Here is a 16594-nt window from a genome sequence, read left to right as displayed (position 1 = left end):
CGCTGGATGTGGCCAAAAAGTGTAAAACAACAACAAAAACTACGTTCCAAAATAATAGTGGGGGCGGGGGGCGGAGAGTGTAAATGAGATTTTAACACACTCAGAATATAAGCCTGGGACCAAGGATCAGTGAAAACTTCAGGCTGTGGGTTCAAATCCCATCCCCACCATATCCTGGCTTTGTGACTCCAGCAGGGTTCCCACAGCTGGGACACAGTTTTCTCAGCTGTGAAATGCACTGACTCCCACCTGCTTCAGTGAGGTAGTTTATGGAGTCCAGTCCGACCTGTCAACACGTTCAAAAGTGAGAGTGTTGGCCGTTCAGTTGTGTCTGACTCTCACGACCCCATGGACTGTAACCCACCAGGCTCCTCAGTCCATGGAATTCTCCAGCAAAAATACTGGAGTGGGTAGCCATTCCCTTCTCCAAGGGAATCTTCCGAACCCAGGGATTGAACCCAGTTCTCCTGCACTGCAGGCAGATTCTTTACCTTCTGAATTCTTTACCTTCAAAGCCCATCAACACCAGAAAAGCCCATCAACACATTTAATCCCCACTAAATGATATAAACACTTGGTGACATGCTCAGCAAGCACTTGACAAATGTCAGCCAAACCAAATGGGAAGGTCCCTTAGGACAGTGGTTTGAGGCTTACCGTCAGGGAGGTAGGACGTAGGGGAGAGAGAACTTTCCCCTAGGGACACTCCAGTGTTACCAGCTCCCAGACTGGGAATTGGAACTTTCCCTACCCCACCCGGCTGTGTCGCTTCTCACAGAGATGCCCCAAACCTTATTTCAAACAGTTGCCCTGATCTTTGCATGTTTATGTAAATGTTACCACAAAGCAGTGTCTTTTGTCTAAAATAAATCTTAAAAAAAAAACAACCATGATTTTTAAAATATCGAAAGTAAAAATAGAAAGTCTGTTTGGCGCCCAGAGAAACGTCCCTGTTTTAGCATCAAAAGTTCCACATGCCCAGAAGGGAGGGTTGATTAGTCACCCAGTGCTCGGGCCTGGGACCTGGGAGTGTGGGAGACATGAAGTGTGTCCCCAGAGAGTGGAGCCCCGGGCGCATATGCAAGGATTCCTTCAGGTCAGGAAGCTGGGAATTCGCGGCCTCATGTGCGGGACAAAGTTGAGGCCCAGAGGGGAAGCGCTTTGCCAGAGGCCGCACCGCCAGCTGTCCCAGCTTATGTCAGACGGTTTTTCTCTGAGATCTAGAAGGCAAACTTGCCTTTGTCCCCAGCGGCGGCCGTCCTGTCCCCAGCGGCGGCCGTCCACACAGTCTTCTCCCACCCCCACCTCCGACCCGACGAGCCAAGTGGCTCCACCAGCTCTTACCTGGAGGTGAGGGCCCCGGGCCAGCGACGGGAGGGCAGAGCCGGGCAGCAGCCGGAGGAAAGTCCCACTTGCTCCTTCCTGTGTGGGCCCCTCGGCTTCCTGAGCTGCTGTCACTTACCGAAAGTCATGGCCATGTGAGGGCCGGGGACGGGGAGGGGCAGAAAGTTCCGGAAGCCTCTGCAGCAGCAGTCCTGCTCAAGCTGCTGAAGACCCTGGACCTCAGGGAAGGAGTGACAGCAGAGAGAAGGGCCCAGGTCACCCCGAGGGGGTCTCAGCAGGCTCCGGGACTCAATCTCCGTGGGGCCCTGGCAACACTGTGGCTTCCTCTGGCCTCAGTTTACCCATTTGTGGCATGTGTGCATGTGTTGGGCACCTAAGGAACTGATTTCACACCTAAGGAAGAGAACTGGGCTGGATCTGCCCAGGAAGGAGGCAGGGAAGTTGCCCCAAACAAAAGTGAAGTTCTCCTTTACAGTATTTTTCCAATGAGACCCTGGAAGGTATGGCGGTCCCTTTTTGTGCTCCATGCCCCAAGCCCAGACCTAGAATCTGTGAAAACCAGACAGACTGGGTCACCTCACTGTCTGGTCTGGCAGGGAGGCAATTAATCATTATGGATAACCAAGAAAACCAAGATGATGGGACAGGCACAGGCTGAGGCTGAAGGGAGGGGATGAGGGGCAGGGAGCTTGGGGGATGGGAGGGGGCGCGTTCTGTGTAAAGGACATGATGGATCAAGCAGGGCTGTGAAGCAAGACAAAGACGACTCCTGGTGAACACCATAGGGGCAAAGACCCAGAGGTGAGAGTGACCAGAGCTATTTAAGGCTCAGAGGGCTTGACTGGATGCAGTGGGGAGGGAGGGGGATGGTTTGGCAGTCATCAGGAGCCAGCTCACAGAGCCAGGTCTGATTGAGGGTTTTTAACACACTTGAGGCTGTCATGAGTGGAGGAGACAGGAGGCCAGGGCAGTGCCCTTAGTAGGATACAAAACCCCAGAAAGTAGAGCTTTGGGATAAATTTTTTTTTTATTAATTTATTTTTTATTGAAGGATATGGGATAAATTTTAGAGCACCTTTTCATCTCTGTGCTTCCCTGGTGGCTCAGATGGTAAAGAATCTGCCTGCAATACAGGAGACCAGGGTTCGATCCCTGGATCTGGAAGATCTTCTGGAGAAGGGAATGGCTGCCCACTCCAGTATTCTTGCCTGGAGAATTCCATGGAAAGAGGAGCCTGGTGGGCTACTGTCCCAAAGAGTCGGACACGACTGAGTAACCAACACTTCACTTCCATCTCTGTAATCCCATCACAAGCTGTGGCACGAAAGTGGCTTTGGTACATATTTTGTCGACTTCAGTTCGGTCACCCGCAGACACTCACTGGGCACTTCTGGTGTACAGGGCATCGGGGCACGCAGCAGGGTACGGTACAGATCCAGTCTCGTCTCCGCCTGGTGGAGCCAACAGGGAAGATGAAAATGAATTAGTACCCACTCAGGGTTTCAGTGGCCCTCGGTGCCAGGCTTCTAGGAGAGACACTAAGTCTGGGAGGGTTTCCTGGAGGAAGTGACTTTGATATACTGAAACCCGAGGACAAGTAGGATTAACCAGTGATCCGGAGGCGTGGGGAGTTCTGGCAGAAGAACAACCCAGGCAAAGGCTGAGAAGCTGGGTAAGGTCACAGTGTTCCTGAAGGCAGGGTGGCAGGGGAAAAGTGTATTGAGCCTTGTTTGGAGGCATCAGTGGGGCCTTGGTGGGCTTTGTGGGTGGAGAGGGAAGAGACATGAGTTTCGTCCTCAGTGCAGCGGGAGCCAGAGCAGGCTTGTGGCAGGAAGTGCTGCATGGGGGCTTAGCCAGAGTATTTTTCTTTCACTTCCGGGGTGGCTTCAGTAGAGAAGAATGCAAGGAGTGAGTTTCTAGGCCACTGACAACTCTAGTGGGGTGGCCACTGTGGTATATTGAGAATGAGCAGAAGGGGAGCAGAGTGAGGGCAAAGGCACCCTCAGTCCCAGAGAGGGGTGTGGGAGGTCTCCATGAGGCGATTCCAAGGGGCACAACCCAGAATTTGCCCATGAATAAGTTGGAAATTTTGTTGATGCAAACATCCTAAATTTTCTCCTGGCATAAAGCCCACAAATGCAAAGAATAAACAAATGGAACTGGAGACAAAGGTAAACTCATGTCATGGATAAAATATCTTTCCTGCATACATGAGTGCTAAGTCGCATTCAGTTCAGTTCAGTTCAGTCTCTCAGTCGTGTCCAACTCTTTGCAACCCCACGAATCACAGCACGCCAGGCCTCCCTGTCCATCACCAACTCCCGGAGTTCACTCAAACTCATGTCCATCGAGTCGGTGATACCATCCAGCCATCTCATCCTCTGTCGTCCCCTTCTCTTCCTGCCCCCAATCCCTCCCAGCATCAGGGTCTTTTCCAGTGAGTCAACTCTTCACATGAGATGGCCAAAGTATTGGAGTTTCAGCTTTACCATCAGTCCTTCCAGTGAACACCCAGGACTGATCTCCTTTAGGAAGTCGCATTGGGCATGGCCAGTTCTTTGCAAACTTGTAATCCACTAGGCTCATTGGTCCATGGGATTCTCCAGGCAAGAATACTGGAGTCGGTTGCCATGCCCTCCTCCAGGGTATCTTCCCAATCCAGGGGTCAAATCCACGTCTCTTTGTCTCCTCCATTGGCAGGAAGGTTCTTTACCACTTGCGTCACCTGGGAAGCATAAGCAACAATTAGAAGACAACATTCTGCAGTTGGTTGAATCAGTGGGACCTCAGATATGGAGGGCTGTATATAATGTTATCCATGGATTTTTGACTGCACAGAGGTTAGCACTCCCAACCCTTAAGAGTTGTTCAAGGATCAACAGTATAGTGAAACCATGCTTATTTTAATGGACTCAGGAAATGATGGAATTCAACACCTACTCATGATTAAAAAAAAAAAAGTCTTAGCAAACTATGTGCAAATGGGAATTTCCTCAATCTGATAAGAAGTACCTGCCAAAAAAGTCTACAAGTAATATTATACTTAATATAAAAGACTAAATTGTGTCCTTCTGAGATTGGGAACAAGACAAGAACGTCCATTCTCACCTTTTCTATTCAGCATTGTTCTAGAGTTCATAACCATTGCGATGAGGCAAGAAAAATAAATAAAAGGCTTAAAGACTGAAAACAAGGAGGTAAGTTTTTCCCTGTTTGCAGATGATATGATTGTGTATATTGAAAATCCAAGGAAATCTATGACAACTTCTGGAACTAATAAATGAATTTATTAGTTCAAAGTTCACAGTTTAAAAAATTAATGTATGAAATTCAGTTGAATTTTTATATACCAGTAATAAACAATTGAAAATGAAAAAAAAAATTTTAATGTCATTTGCAACAGCACCAAAAAAGATAAAATACCTAGGAATAAATCTAACAAAGGAAGTCTAAGACTGTTATACTAAAAGTTACTAAAAGATATACTAAAAGATATCACTGAGAGAAACTCATGAATACACAAACAAATGCGAAAAAATACCATATTCATGGATTGGAAGACTCAGTGTTATTAAGACATCAGTTCTCCCCAAACTGGTCTATGTGAAAGTCACTCAGTCGCGTCCAACTCTTTGCAACCCCATGGATATACAGTCCATGGAATTCTTCGGGCCAGAATACTGGAGTGAGTATCCTTTCCCTTCTCCAGGGTATCTTCCCAACCCAGGGATTGAACCCATGTCTCCCTCATTGCAGCTGGATTCTTTACCAGCTCAGCCACAAGGGAAGCCCAAGAATACTGGAGTAGGTATCCTATCCCTTCTCCAGGGGATCTTTCAGACCCAGTAGTCGAACCAGGGACTCCTGCATTGCAGGCAGATTCTTTACCAACTGAGCTATCAGGGAAACTGGTCTATAGAGTCGTGTAATTCCAATCTAAATTCAGCAGAATTTTTTTTTTTTTTTTAGAAACTGGCACTGACTTTAAAATTCATATAGAATTACAAAGGGTCAAGCTGATTTTTTTAAACAAGATAAAATCAGAGTAATTATTCTATCTGACGTCTAGGCTTATTAAAGAGCTAGAATAATGGGACAGTTTGGTGAAAAGATAGATGGGTCAATAAAACAGAATAGACTAGGGCAACAGACCTGTACGAATATAGCCAGTTGACTGTTGACACAGATACTAAGGCAACTAAAGGAGAAAGGGAAATTCTTTTCAACAAATAGTATCAGAACAACTAGACATCGTGTGAAAAATAACATTAACTCTTACCTTATATCATACACAAAATGAACTCAATATGGATCGCAGAGACTTGAATGTGTAACCTAAAACTCTTAAGACATCCAGAAAAAAAAAAACAGAAGAAAAAAATTTTGCAAACTGGTAAGCAAAGTTGTCTTAGCTAGAAAATTTATAAGTTAGGCTTCATCATTTTACTCTTCAAAAGACACCATCAAGAAAACAGAAAGGCAGTACGCAGATCAGGAGAAAATATTTGCAATGTATGTATTAAAGAAACAAAATACCTGAATACAGAATATATAAATAATTCTTACAACTCAGTAATAAAAGACACAACTCAATAAGAAATTGGGCAACAGATTTGAGTAGACACTTCACCAAAGAGGATATATGAGTGGCCAAGAAACATGTGAAACTAGCCTGGGAAGTGCAAATCCAAACCACATGAAGATACCATCTCACACCCACACAATGGGAAAAATTAAAAAGACAATAACAGGTGTTGACAGTGCACTTCAGGTGAAAACGCAAAGTGATGCAGCCACCTTGGAAAACAGTTTGGCAGTTCCTTAAAGCTAAATATAGAATTACAATCTGACCCAGTCACTCCTCTCCTAGGTATTTAGCAAAAATAGAATGGATGTCCCTGCAAGGCCTTGTATACCAGCATTCATTGCAACTTTATTTGTCATAGTCCTAAACTGAAAACACCCAAAAACTTCATCAGCAGGTGAATGAATGAACACCATCCAGGGCAATATGACTCAGCAATAAAAGGGAATCAACTAGGGATAAACACAACACCATAATCGCTGAATTATCATGCTGAGTGAAAGAAGCCGAGCACGAAGCTTCCATATAAAGTTCTGAACCTTGCAAACTCATCTTAGTGACGGAAAGCAGATCAGGGTTACCTGGGAATGAAAGCCTGGCATTGCAAGTATTTTCTCTCAATCTATGTCTTGCCTTTCTGTTTTCTCAGTGGTGTCTTTTGAGGAGCAAAACGGACAAGTCTAATTTATCGATGTTTTCTAGCTAAGACAACTTTGCAAAAATTTTTCTTCTGTTTTTCTCTAGACGTCTTATAGTTTTAGGTTGTATATTCAGGGACCAAACTCACGCTCTTGGCAATGAAATTGTGGCATCCTAACCACTGGACCACCATGGAATCCCCTCATTTCCCTTGTTGGGAACTAAGATCCCACAAGCCATGTGGTGTGGCCAAAAAGGAAAAAGTGGAAATGGCTTAGCCCTATGGAAGGGAGCAGACAAAGGTAAAGAAAGTGCCCTGAGACCCAGTAAGTCTCCTTCTAGCAAATGAGACTTCCAAGAATGATACCTTTACAGTATTATTTAGTCATCAAAGCACTCTTATAACAGCAACCCGTTGGAAACCGCCTAGATGTCCAGCCACAGGGGATTCATTGAATAACCTGTTGCCATTCCCAGCACTGGATATTATGCAGCTCTGCAAAAGAATAAGGTAGCTTAATGCTGACCGTGTGGGAAGACCTCCCAGATGCTGCAGCCAGTGCAGCAGGTAGGGATCTAAAGTGGTCGACACACAGTTTGGGAAAAAGAAACTAGAGACAGAATTAAAGTTTTAAAGATGGGACCAGGAGACTCAAGACCTCTAGGATCAAGAGCCCTGTTCCTCGGAGTGACAACACTTTTATTTAGTGTCTTGGCAAACAAAAAGTATCTGTTGTGCTACGATAAAATCAGCCTCCTGTGTCCCCAGTCACGTCTCCCATTCTGTTGATTGCTTTGAACTATCTTTGTTATTTTCTTGTACAAGGGGTATCACCCAGCTGGAGGTCATAGACCCACATATGCCTTGGGAAAACATCTTGGTGTGTGCACAAGCAGCGTTCTGAATTTGTGCTGACCCGTTGTTCCAAGGTCCACACTATGTTTATCCTTAACTTAGCAGGGCATGCGGAGAAGGCAGTGGCACCCCACTCCAGTCCTCTCGCCTGGAAAATCCCATGGACGGAGGAGCCTGGTGGGATGCAGTCCATGGGGTTGCTAAGAGTTGGACACGACTGAGCGATTTCACTTTCACTTTTCGCTTTCATGCATTGGAGAAGGAAATGGCAACCCACTCCAGTGTTCTTGCCTGGAGAATCCCAGGGACGGGGGAGCCTGGTGGGCTGCTGTCTATGGGGTCACAGAGTCGGACACGACTGAAGCGACTTAGCAGCAGCAGCAGCAGCAGGGTATGACAACCCCAACTAATCAACCTGATGTACTTTTGTTTAGGTTATACTGTATTGCTATATTTTGCTTTTATTCTTTTCCCATGGTGATTTTCTCATGGCTTAGCCAGAGCAACAGGCAGCTGACTGTTAATCCCTCCATTTCCCTCTTTTTGTTTTTGTGGCAGAAAATATGTCAATCTCGCAACTTCTTTCTTCATTAATTTTCGGAGGGCTTTTCGCATGCATCTGAGGACTAAACAGAAGATTACACTGAAACAGCAAAACATTGCTAGTGTTCCGATGAGAACACCTCCAATACCTTTGATCCACTCAAGAGGAGTTAATGAGTTAAGGCCTTCTGCTATCCCTTGAAGTGTATCTGTACCTGGTAATAGTCTAAGAGAAGCATGCTGTATGCCAATAATTCTTGCTTGTAGCTGTTTAGTATCTAGAGTAAGGTTGTCGGCTGTGTGACCTTGCAAGTGCCGTCTACCATTTTCCCAGGTGTGTTCAGATTGGTTATATTCCTGAGGGGTTACACAGAAAGTAGTAATGTTCCAGTGACACTTTAACTGCATTTTTAATTTAAGAGTTTGTACTTCTTCTCCTAAGAGTAGCACTGCGTTTTCTAAATCCACCAACTTGTTGTTAATCTCCTCATCTATATGAATTTGGGCTCCCCAAGTGGAACTGGCATTTTTATGCCACTCCTGCACAGAAGTGGTAGTTTGTACCATCTGATGGAGAGCTACGCCCCCCACTGCCGCTGTGGTGGTGATAGCAATAATGCCCATTATGGCCAGTGAAACGCTTGGATCTTTTCAGAATGGTGTTTAGTACCGCACGGCAGGGGAGCGTTCCCAAGGCCTACTTTGAGTTACTGATAACCAAACTCCTAAACGTCTGTGCAAAATCACATAGGAATGATTAGAGTTAAATAATGAACTGTTCAAGCAGGTATATGGCTTACAATCCTGGCAGGTCAGATTCCTTTCTGTCTGATTAATAGTTATAGTGCCAATCATAATTACATATGGATTCCTAACACCAGCTTGAGTATAAAATGTCCAATTTGTTGATGTATTGAATGACAGAGTATAATTCATGGAATGAGAATAATTTCCATCCCAAATTTTATATTTTTTTCAGGCTTATGGCCAACTTCCATATTTCTGTTTGAGCCCTACCTAATTTGAGCTGTGGCTATGGCGGAGACATGCCAGATAATGGGATATTCTGAATGTGCAGTAATAGTAGTGTGATTGTATTCAGACACACGCCAATGCAACTTCTTTAAGGATTGCAGGATGAGTTATGGTGTGAGCAATTAAAGACTGCATACCCCTTAGGGGACCAATCCCAGACACTTCCATAGGAGCCATTAAGTCAGATCACCCCCTCCGTCCCGCGACAATTATCCCTGCGTATTTGATCTTGTCTGTTGGGCCATATGCTGTTCTCACGCAGGGGTCTATCTGGCTTGGTCAGATTAATTTATTAGTCTCTTGATAGCCAAAGATCAATCCAGAAAGTAAATGCAGTTGAACCTTAGTGTGATTTCTGTTTAAAGAATTTACAGAAAGCCAAGCCTGCGTTGATAGGTTAAAACAGCCCTGGCCAACACCCAAGCAAATAGGCCAAGTGTCAAAACCCAAAGTACTATTTAAGGGAGTCTCCTCTTCCTCTTTATGAGTGGGCAAATGCTCGTCTTCTGGAACAGGGATCCAGGAAGTGTCATTGACATACGCAGGGATGGATCCTTCAACCCAGTTAACAGGCGTTGGCAGTGGGGGATTTGGTACATAAATAGGCCCAATAGGTATAACTCTTTGCTTCTGCCAAAGCCAGGGGTATACTCACTGTGATATCAGGGCAAACATAGCCATGGGCAGGTTGCCTGGAGTCACTGGTTGTTTCTGCTCAGTTTTACTCCAGGAGCTGGGATCCACACAGGTTCTAGACCTTCTCCTGGGGAGATACAAGCAAGCCTTCTTCCCCAGGTAATTAACTTCCCCGGTGACCAAGCATTCGTTAGTGGATCTTGCTACCAAATCACAGGCTTAGTTGTATTTGTGGATGTAGCCTGAAAATGTTTCAGGCTGCAGTTTCCATAGTTTGTGCTGAAATTTTCAAAAAATTGAGGGTAAATAAAGCTTGATTCAATATTGTTTGTTGTCCTATGGTACCTCCCCCCCTTTCTTTTTTTTGTATCATATGTTTAAGTGATTGATTAGCCCTATCCTCTATAGCCTGTCCTTGTGGATTATAGGGAATGCCAGTAGAATGTTTTATAGACCACATTTTAAGAAATTGTTGGAATGTTCTACTGGTATAAGCGGGGCCATTATCAGTTTTGATAGTTTTTGGTAGTTTTATAACAGCAAAACAAGCATGTAAATGTCTTTGTACATGTTTTGTAGTCTCACTGGATTGAGTAGTGGTCCATCTATTATTAATAGCCACATGTACAGAAGACAGCTTACCAAAGGAAGATATACGAGTTCTATCCATTATAACTATGGATTTTATATGGAACTGTATACCATCATTATATCAGTGTCTCAGTCACACATTTGTGACTACACACACATAATGTAGGGGACGACACCTTTTGAAACAGGCAATATAGAATACAATATAGTTAGCAAAATAGTCAAATCATAAGTGGATTTCCCTGGTGGCTCAGACGGTAAAGCGTCTGTCTACAGTGCGGGAGACCTGGGTTCGATCCCTGGGTGGGGAAGATCCCCTGGAGAAGGAAATGGCAACCCACTCCAGGACTACTGCCTGCAGAATCCCATGGATGGAGGAGCCTATCCTTCGATATAGTCCAGTGACATCTTTACGTCATCTGACTTAGTTTGTTAAAGGACTATAGCTTGTTGTTAATTTCCTGGTTGTAGATCCTGGAGCATCTGATCTTTACTTAAAGACTGGTTACTGAGATAAGCTTCAGAAACAAACTTAAGAGTGTCCTTTTTAATAACTTAATTAAACCTCCTAGCCATGTAACGTAACCACAAGGAACTATATTAGAAGTGAGTCTTAGTAAATACAGACCTTAATTAACAAAGCTAGAACTTAATATTCAGTGAAACATAATAGATACCATAGGCCTGACAACAGTTGGGTGGATTTTTCTTTTAGACCTCCCCACTATACTCTTGAGATGTTTGTATATGTCTGGAAATAGTCTTTTTTACTTGGATGAGGCTGGTCAAAACCCAAATGTCTCCAATTTCTGGAGGGATGAGGCAGAGAGAAAAGAAAAATGTTTTAATTTTACCCACAGGTGTAAATCACTGAATTGTTTTAAACCATCAGTGACTTGAGGAGAAGAGCTTTTTTATATTTGAAAACAAAGATTAGAAGCCAGTAATATGTCAGATAAAAAGTTATGAAAATTGTAGTCATATTTAGCAGTCTGTTCAATCTCACGTAACCAGTCCCTTTGGTTTGTGGTCCTTGCCCGATGACCAAGGACGTCAGTAAAAAACAAGAGTCTCTGAGAAGTTTGTGAAGTTTTTGTCTGTGGGCCCTGTCCAGCAAAGTGGATGCCCCAATCAACTGGAGATTGTAGAAAACACATTTTAACCATTTTTTTCTCTATTGTGAGATATTAACCCTGAAGTCAGGAAAGGCTTTATCCTATCAAATAAAATCGAGGTTTGTCAGGGAGCCGGGAAAAGCTGAGAAGTCTTGGACCTCCCATAGCCCTGACTAGTTTACAGCCGTTGTTTATCCACTTTAAATCTCCTGACGAGGGGTTAATTTTGTAGAAGCAGAACGAGCTTTGTCTACGTCTGCCATAGTCTCTATAGATCATTGTGAAATAACACTCATTCATTTTATCAAAGTAACAAAAGATTTTAAAAGCAAGTGTGCATCACTTAAAGACAAAGAGCTTTACATAGTCTATTATCAAAAGCATATTCCAAAAAAACTTTGTTCTTTTAACAGGAAGAGAAAACCAGTTCCACATTGGTGCCAGCTTATATTCACTGTGAAAAAATAGTTATTTACTTAGTCAAAGCAACAATAAGACTTCAAAAGAAGTTTAAAGTCTTAAGAAACTTGTACCATGCAGAAAACTCTTCTTTCATTTGCCACAAACCTTTTTTTACACTTTTTGTATTCATCACTTCATTTATTTCTTTAGAGAATAGCCACCTGTAAATTTAGACTTACTTTTTTTTTAATAGACAGTAATTTCATTTTTAATACCTTGGCAAGAATACATGGAAGAACTGTACAAAAAAGATCTTCACGACCCAGATAATCATGATGATGTGGTCACTAATCTAGAGCCAGACATCTTGGAATGTGAAGTCAAGTGGGCCTCAGAAAGCATCACTACAAACAAAGCTAGTGGAGGTGATGGAATTCCAATTGAGCTGTTTCAAATCCTGAAAGATGATGCTGTGAAAGTGCTGCACCCAATATGCCAGCAAGTTTGGAAAACTCAGCAGTGGCCACAGGACTGGAAAAGGTCAGTTTTCATTCCAATCCCAAAGAAAGGCAATGCAAAAGAATGCTCAAACTACCACACAATTGCACTCATCTCACATGCTAGTAAAGTAATGCTCAAAATTCTCCAAGCCAGACTTTAGCAATACGTGAACCGTGAACTCCCTGACGTTCAAGCTGGTTTTAGAAAAGGCAGAGGAACCAGAGATCAAATTGCCAACATCCGCTGGATCATGGAAAAAGCAAGAGAGTTCCAGAAAAACATCTATTTCTGCTTCATTGACTATGCCAAAGCCTTTGACTGTGTGGATCACAATAAACTGTGGAAAATTCTGAAAGAGATGGGAATACCAGACCACCTGACCTGCCTCTTGAGAAATCTGTATGCAGGTCAGGAAGCAACAGTTAGAACTGGACATGGAACAACAGACTGGTTCCAAATAGGAAAAGGAGTATGTCAAGGCTGTATATTGTCACCCTGCTTATTTAACTTCTATGCAGAGTACATCATGAGAAACGTTGGACTGGAAGAAACACAAGCTGGAATCAAGATTGCCAGGAGAAATATCAATAACCTCAGATATGCAGATGACACCACCCTTATGGCAGAAAGTGAAGAGGAACTAAAAAGCCTCTTGATAAAAGTGAAAGAGGAGAGTGAAAAAGTTGGCTTAAAGCTCAACATTCAGAAAACGAAGATCATGGCATCTGGTCCCATCACTTCATGGGAAATAGATGGGGAAACAGTAGAAACAGTGTCAGACTTTATTTTGGGGGGCTCCAAAATCACTGCAGATGGTGACTGCAGCCATGAAATTAAAAGACGCTTACTCCTTGGAAGAAAAGTGGTGACCAACCTAGATAGTATATTCAAAAGCAGAGACATTACTTTGCCGACTAAGGTCCGTCTAGTCAAGGCTATGGGTTTCCTGTGGTTATGTATGGATGTGAGAGTTGGACTGTGAAGAAGGCTGAGCGCCGAAGAATTGATGCTTTTGAACTGTGGTGTAGGAGAAGACTCTTGACAGTCCCTAGGACTGCAAGGAGATCCAACCAGTCCATTCTGAAGGAGATCAGTCCTGGGATTTCTTTGGAAGGAATGATGCTAAAGCTGAAGCTCCAGTACTTTGGCCACCTCATGGGAAGAGTTGACTCATTGGAAAAGACTTTGATACTGGGAGGGATTGGGGGCAAGAGGAGAAGGTGACGACCCAGGATGAGATGGCTGGATGGCATCACGGACTCGATGGACGTGAGTCTGAGTGAACTCTGGGAGATGGTGATGAACAGGGAGGCCTGGCGTGCTGCGAGTCATGGGGTCGCAAAGAGTCAGACACGACTGAGCGACTGAACTGAACTGAACTTATTAAAAACATAAATCATTTTCTTTAAGCAACCATGAACTGCTGACAAATTTAGCTTACATTAAACCTAGGCACACTAAAAGTATTACATAATGTTGATGACTCAAGACATGTCTTGACTAGCAGACAGACATTAATGTTAGATATTTAATATTGAATATTTTTCAGTTCACATGAACCTGAATTTAAATAGAGCTCATTCATAAATTAACCTCATATTATCCAAAAACAAAGACACACACTGAGACACAGATAAATTTAGAGAGATAGACAGACAGAGATCTCATAGTTTTCCACTTGAAATTTAAAATGTCTCTTTGCCTCTTCTTTTTTTCTTGGTTTGAGTTCTACCAATTTGTTTATGGCTGGAGTCCCAGATAGAGTGGGCTGTGTATCCCAAGGACATGATAAGAGTTAACTTCAGGTTTTTACCCAGGCCTATTTTTGTTTCTCAGGCAGAATTGGAGCTCCAAGAAAGTATTTTAATAAGCCAACTTTTTCCTAATTGCATGTGCAAAAAGAACTGGTTTTGTAATTTCAAAAAAGATTTTATTTTAACCAGTTTTCTCCAGAGTCTAAAGAATATCATGGCTGTTCAGTGTCAAAAATGTCATCTCTTTTTTTGTAATCATAGTTTCATAGCTAAAAATTAAACCAGAGAATGTTTAAATTGGCTCTGATGACAGGGGAGCCTGACTGATAAGATGTTCCAGCAGGGATTGTCTCTCTGGGGAAGTGAGGTCTTCTTTTAAAGCAAAGAAAGTCTGTCCTTTAACTTCTATTTTCTCCCAGGCTCTTAAGCCGTATCACCTCATCTGTTCTATAGCCTGGTCTTCCATAAACTCTTGATCTTGACTTCTCCCCCAATTTCCATTGCCTATCAATTGATCTAAAGAGATGGGGATCTGCCTGGCTTGGTTATGAGCCACCATAATCAGACAGGAACCCTCAGCTGGTCCCTGCTCTATTCCCAAGGGAAAAGGAGAACTTACTTCATAGTTCTGAACCGCTTGCGTAAGTTCTTTTAGCGTTTTGAAGGGAATCTATGTACAGCCTCATACACCCCATTAGGATTATGAAGATCTGCCCCAGGAGCTATCCGTTCATGTATTGTCACTGGAAATGCCATAGTCACCTTCAAGTCACCTTAGCCTTCAAGTCACTCTCCTGTCAAGCCCACCAAATACCTTTCTGGAGGGGTGACAGAACTGCCATCTGTCATAAGAAAGGAAAAGCTTTGAGACGCTTCAGCGGTTAAGACAGGAGAGGGAGGAAGAGGAGGCAGAGGAACTTTGTCTTCCCTAAACAAAGGTGAAGCAGGAGCTGCAGCTTTAAGAGCCTCCTGAGTTTTTTGCCTACCCCCTCGGGCTCCAGCATATTCCGATCATCTCTTTGATGGGGTTTCTCATTCATCCTCACTCCCTTCTGAGTTATCTGGGGTCTGAAAATGTTCTAAAATGGGTTTTGTCAGTGCCCAGGTTGACCAGATGGATACAGGCAAGGGCACTCCCTCCCTTGCAAAGAAGTTTCTCTAGTTCACTAACTATCTTCTCCCCTGTTCCTAAAGCTAAAGTACCAAGGGAAGGGAACCTTGAGCAGTGTTTCTCAACGGTTTGTAAAAGCTCCAATAGCCTGCCCTCACTTAATTTTGTTCCCTCTGCTTTGAAAAGCTGCCTTAAGAGGCATATATATGGCCGGTATTGTTCTGAGCTTTCTGAATTTCCCATGCTTAATACTGGTTTCAATGCCTGAGAGAGTGTTACTTACCCAAAAGGAGATTTTCAGAGGCCTCACCCGTTCTTCCTCAGGACTGTGTGCCAGTATTTCAACTTTAGCTTCACTCTCAGCGATCCTTCGCTTTTGAGCCCCACCTTGGGCGCCACTTGCTGCAGCCAGCGCAGCAGGTAGGGATCAAAAGTAAATCCACACACAGTTTGGAAAAAAGAGGCCAGAGACAGAATTAGTCTTAAAGATGGGACTGGGAAACTCAGGACCTCTAGGATCAAGAGCCCTGTTTCTTGGAGCGACACCACTTTTATTTAGTGTCTTGGCAAGCAGAAAGTCTCTGTTGTGTTACAATAAAATCAGCCTCCTGTGTCCCCAGTCACGTCTCCCATTTTATTGATTACTTTGAACTATCTCTGCGATTTTCTTGTGCAAGGGGTATCACCCAGCTGGAGGTCATAGACCTGCATATGCTTTGGGAAAACATCTTGGTGTGTGCACAAGCAGCGTTCTGAATTTGCGCTGAACTGGTGTTCCAAGGTCCACACTATGTTTTTCCTTAGCTTAGCAGGGCATGATGACCCCAACTAATCAACCCGATGTACTTTTTGTTTAGATGATACTGTATTGCTATACTTTGCTTGGATTTCTATTCCAATTTCCGTAAAAATTATGGTGATTTTCTCATGGCTTAGCCAGAGCAACAGAAGGCTGATTATTAACCCCTGCACTCCGATACTCTGTGAAGGAAAAAGCAAGGTGCAGAAAGTCTGGGCAGGAGGCTTCTGTCTGTATAGAAAGAGAAGAAACATTGAGGATTTCCTCATACTGGCCAAGACTCTCTGCAGGGAGATATAAAAAACTTGTTCACGTGGTGTCTGCTGAGGAGGGGAACTGGGGAGCCATGATAACTGAAAGAGGGAGACAGTTTATGCTGTTTATCTGTTTGTACCTGTTGAATTTTGTATCTGTTGTGCTCAGACGTTCAGTCGTGTTCGACTCTTTGCAACCCCATAGACTGTAGTCGGCTAGGCTCCTCTGTCCATGAAATTCTCCCAGCAAAATTACCAGAGTGGGTTGCCATTTCCTCCTCCAGGGTATCTTCCTGACCCAGGGATCAACCCTCATCTCTTGTGTTACTTGCACTGGCAGGCAGATTCTTTACCACTAGTACCACCTGGGAAGCTCGTATCTGTTTATAGTGTTTAAAAGTTAAGGGCTTCTCCGACGGCTCAATGGTG

General features: G+C 43.7%; 1 long non-coding RNA gene across 1 annotated transcript; it reads right to left on the bottom strand.

Annotated features, from left to right (window-relative positions):
* Positions 1–2413: 2413 nt before the first annotated feature.
* On the bottom strand, positions 2414–15661 carry LOC138085845 (uncharacterized). The gene is made up of 4 exons (XR_011145383.1): positions 15396–15661; positions 9658–9917; positions 3834–4069; positions 2414–2795 (listed from the first exon to the last, which is right to left on the bottom strand). It is a non-coding gene; the product is annotated as an uncharacterized lncRNA (long non-coding RNA).
* Between the last annotated feature and the right edge of the window lie 933 nt (positions 15662–16594).

The sequence above is a fragment of the Capricornis sumatraensis genome, chromosome 9 (genome assembly GCF_032405125.1).
Source record: "Capricornis sumatraensis isolate serow.1 chromosome 9, serow.2, whole genome shotgun sequence".
Lineage (NCBI taxonomy): Eukaryota > Metazoa > Chordata > Mammalia > Artiodactyla > Bovidae > Capricornis > Capricornis sumatraensis.
The sequence above is the reverse complement of the archived record's forward strand: the minus strand, read 5'-3'. Positions and strand labels throughout refer to the sequence as shown.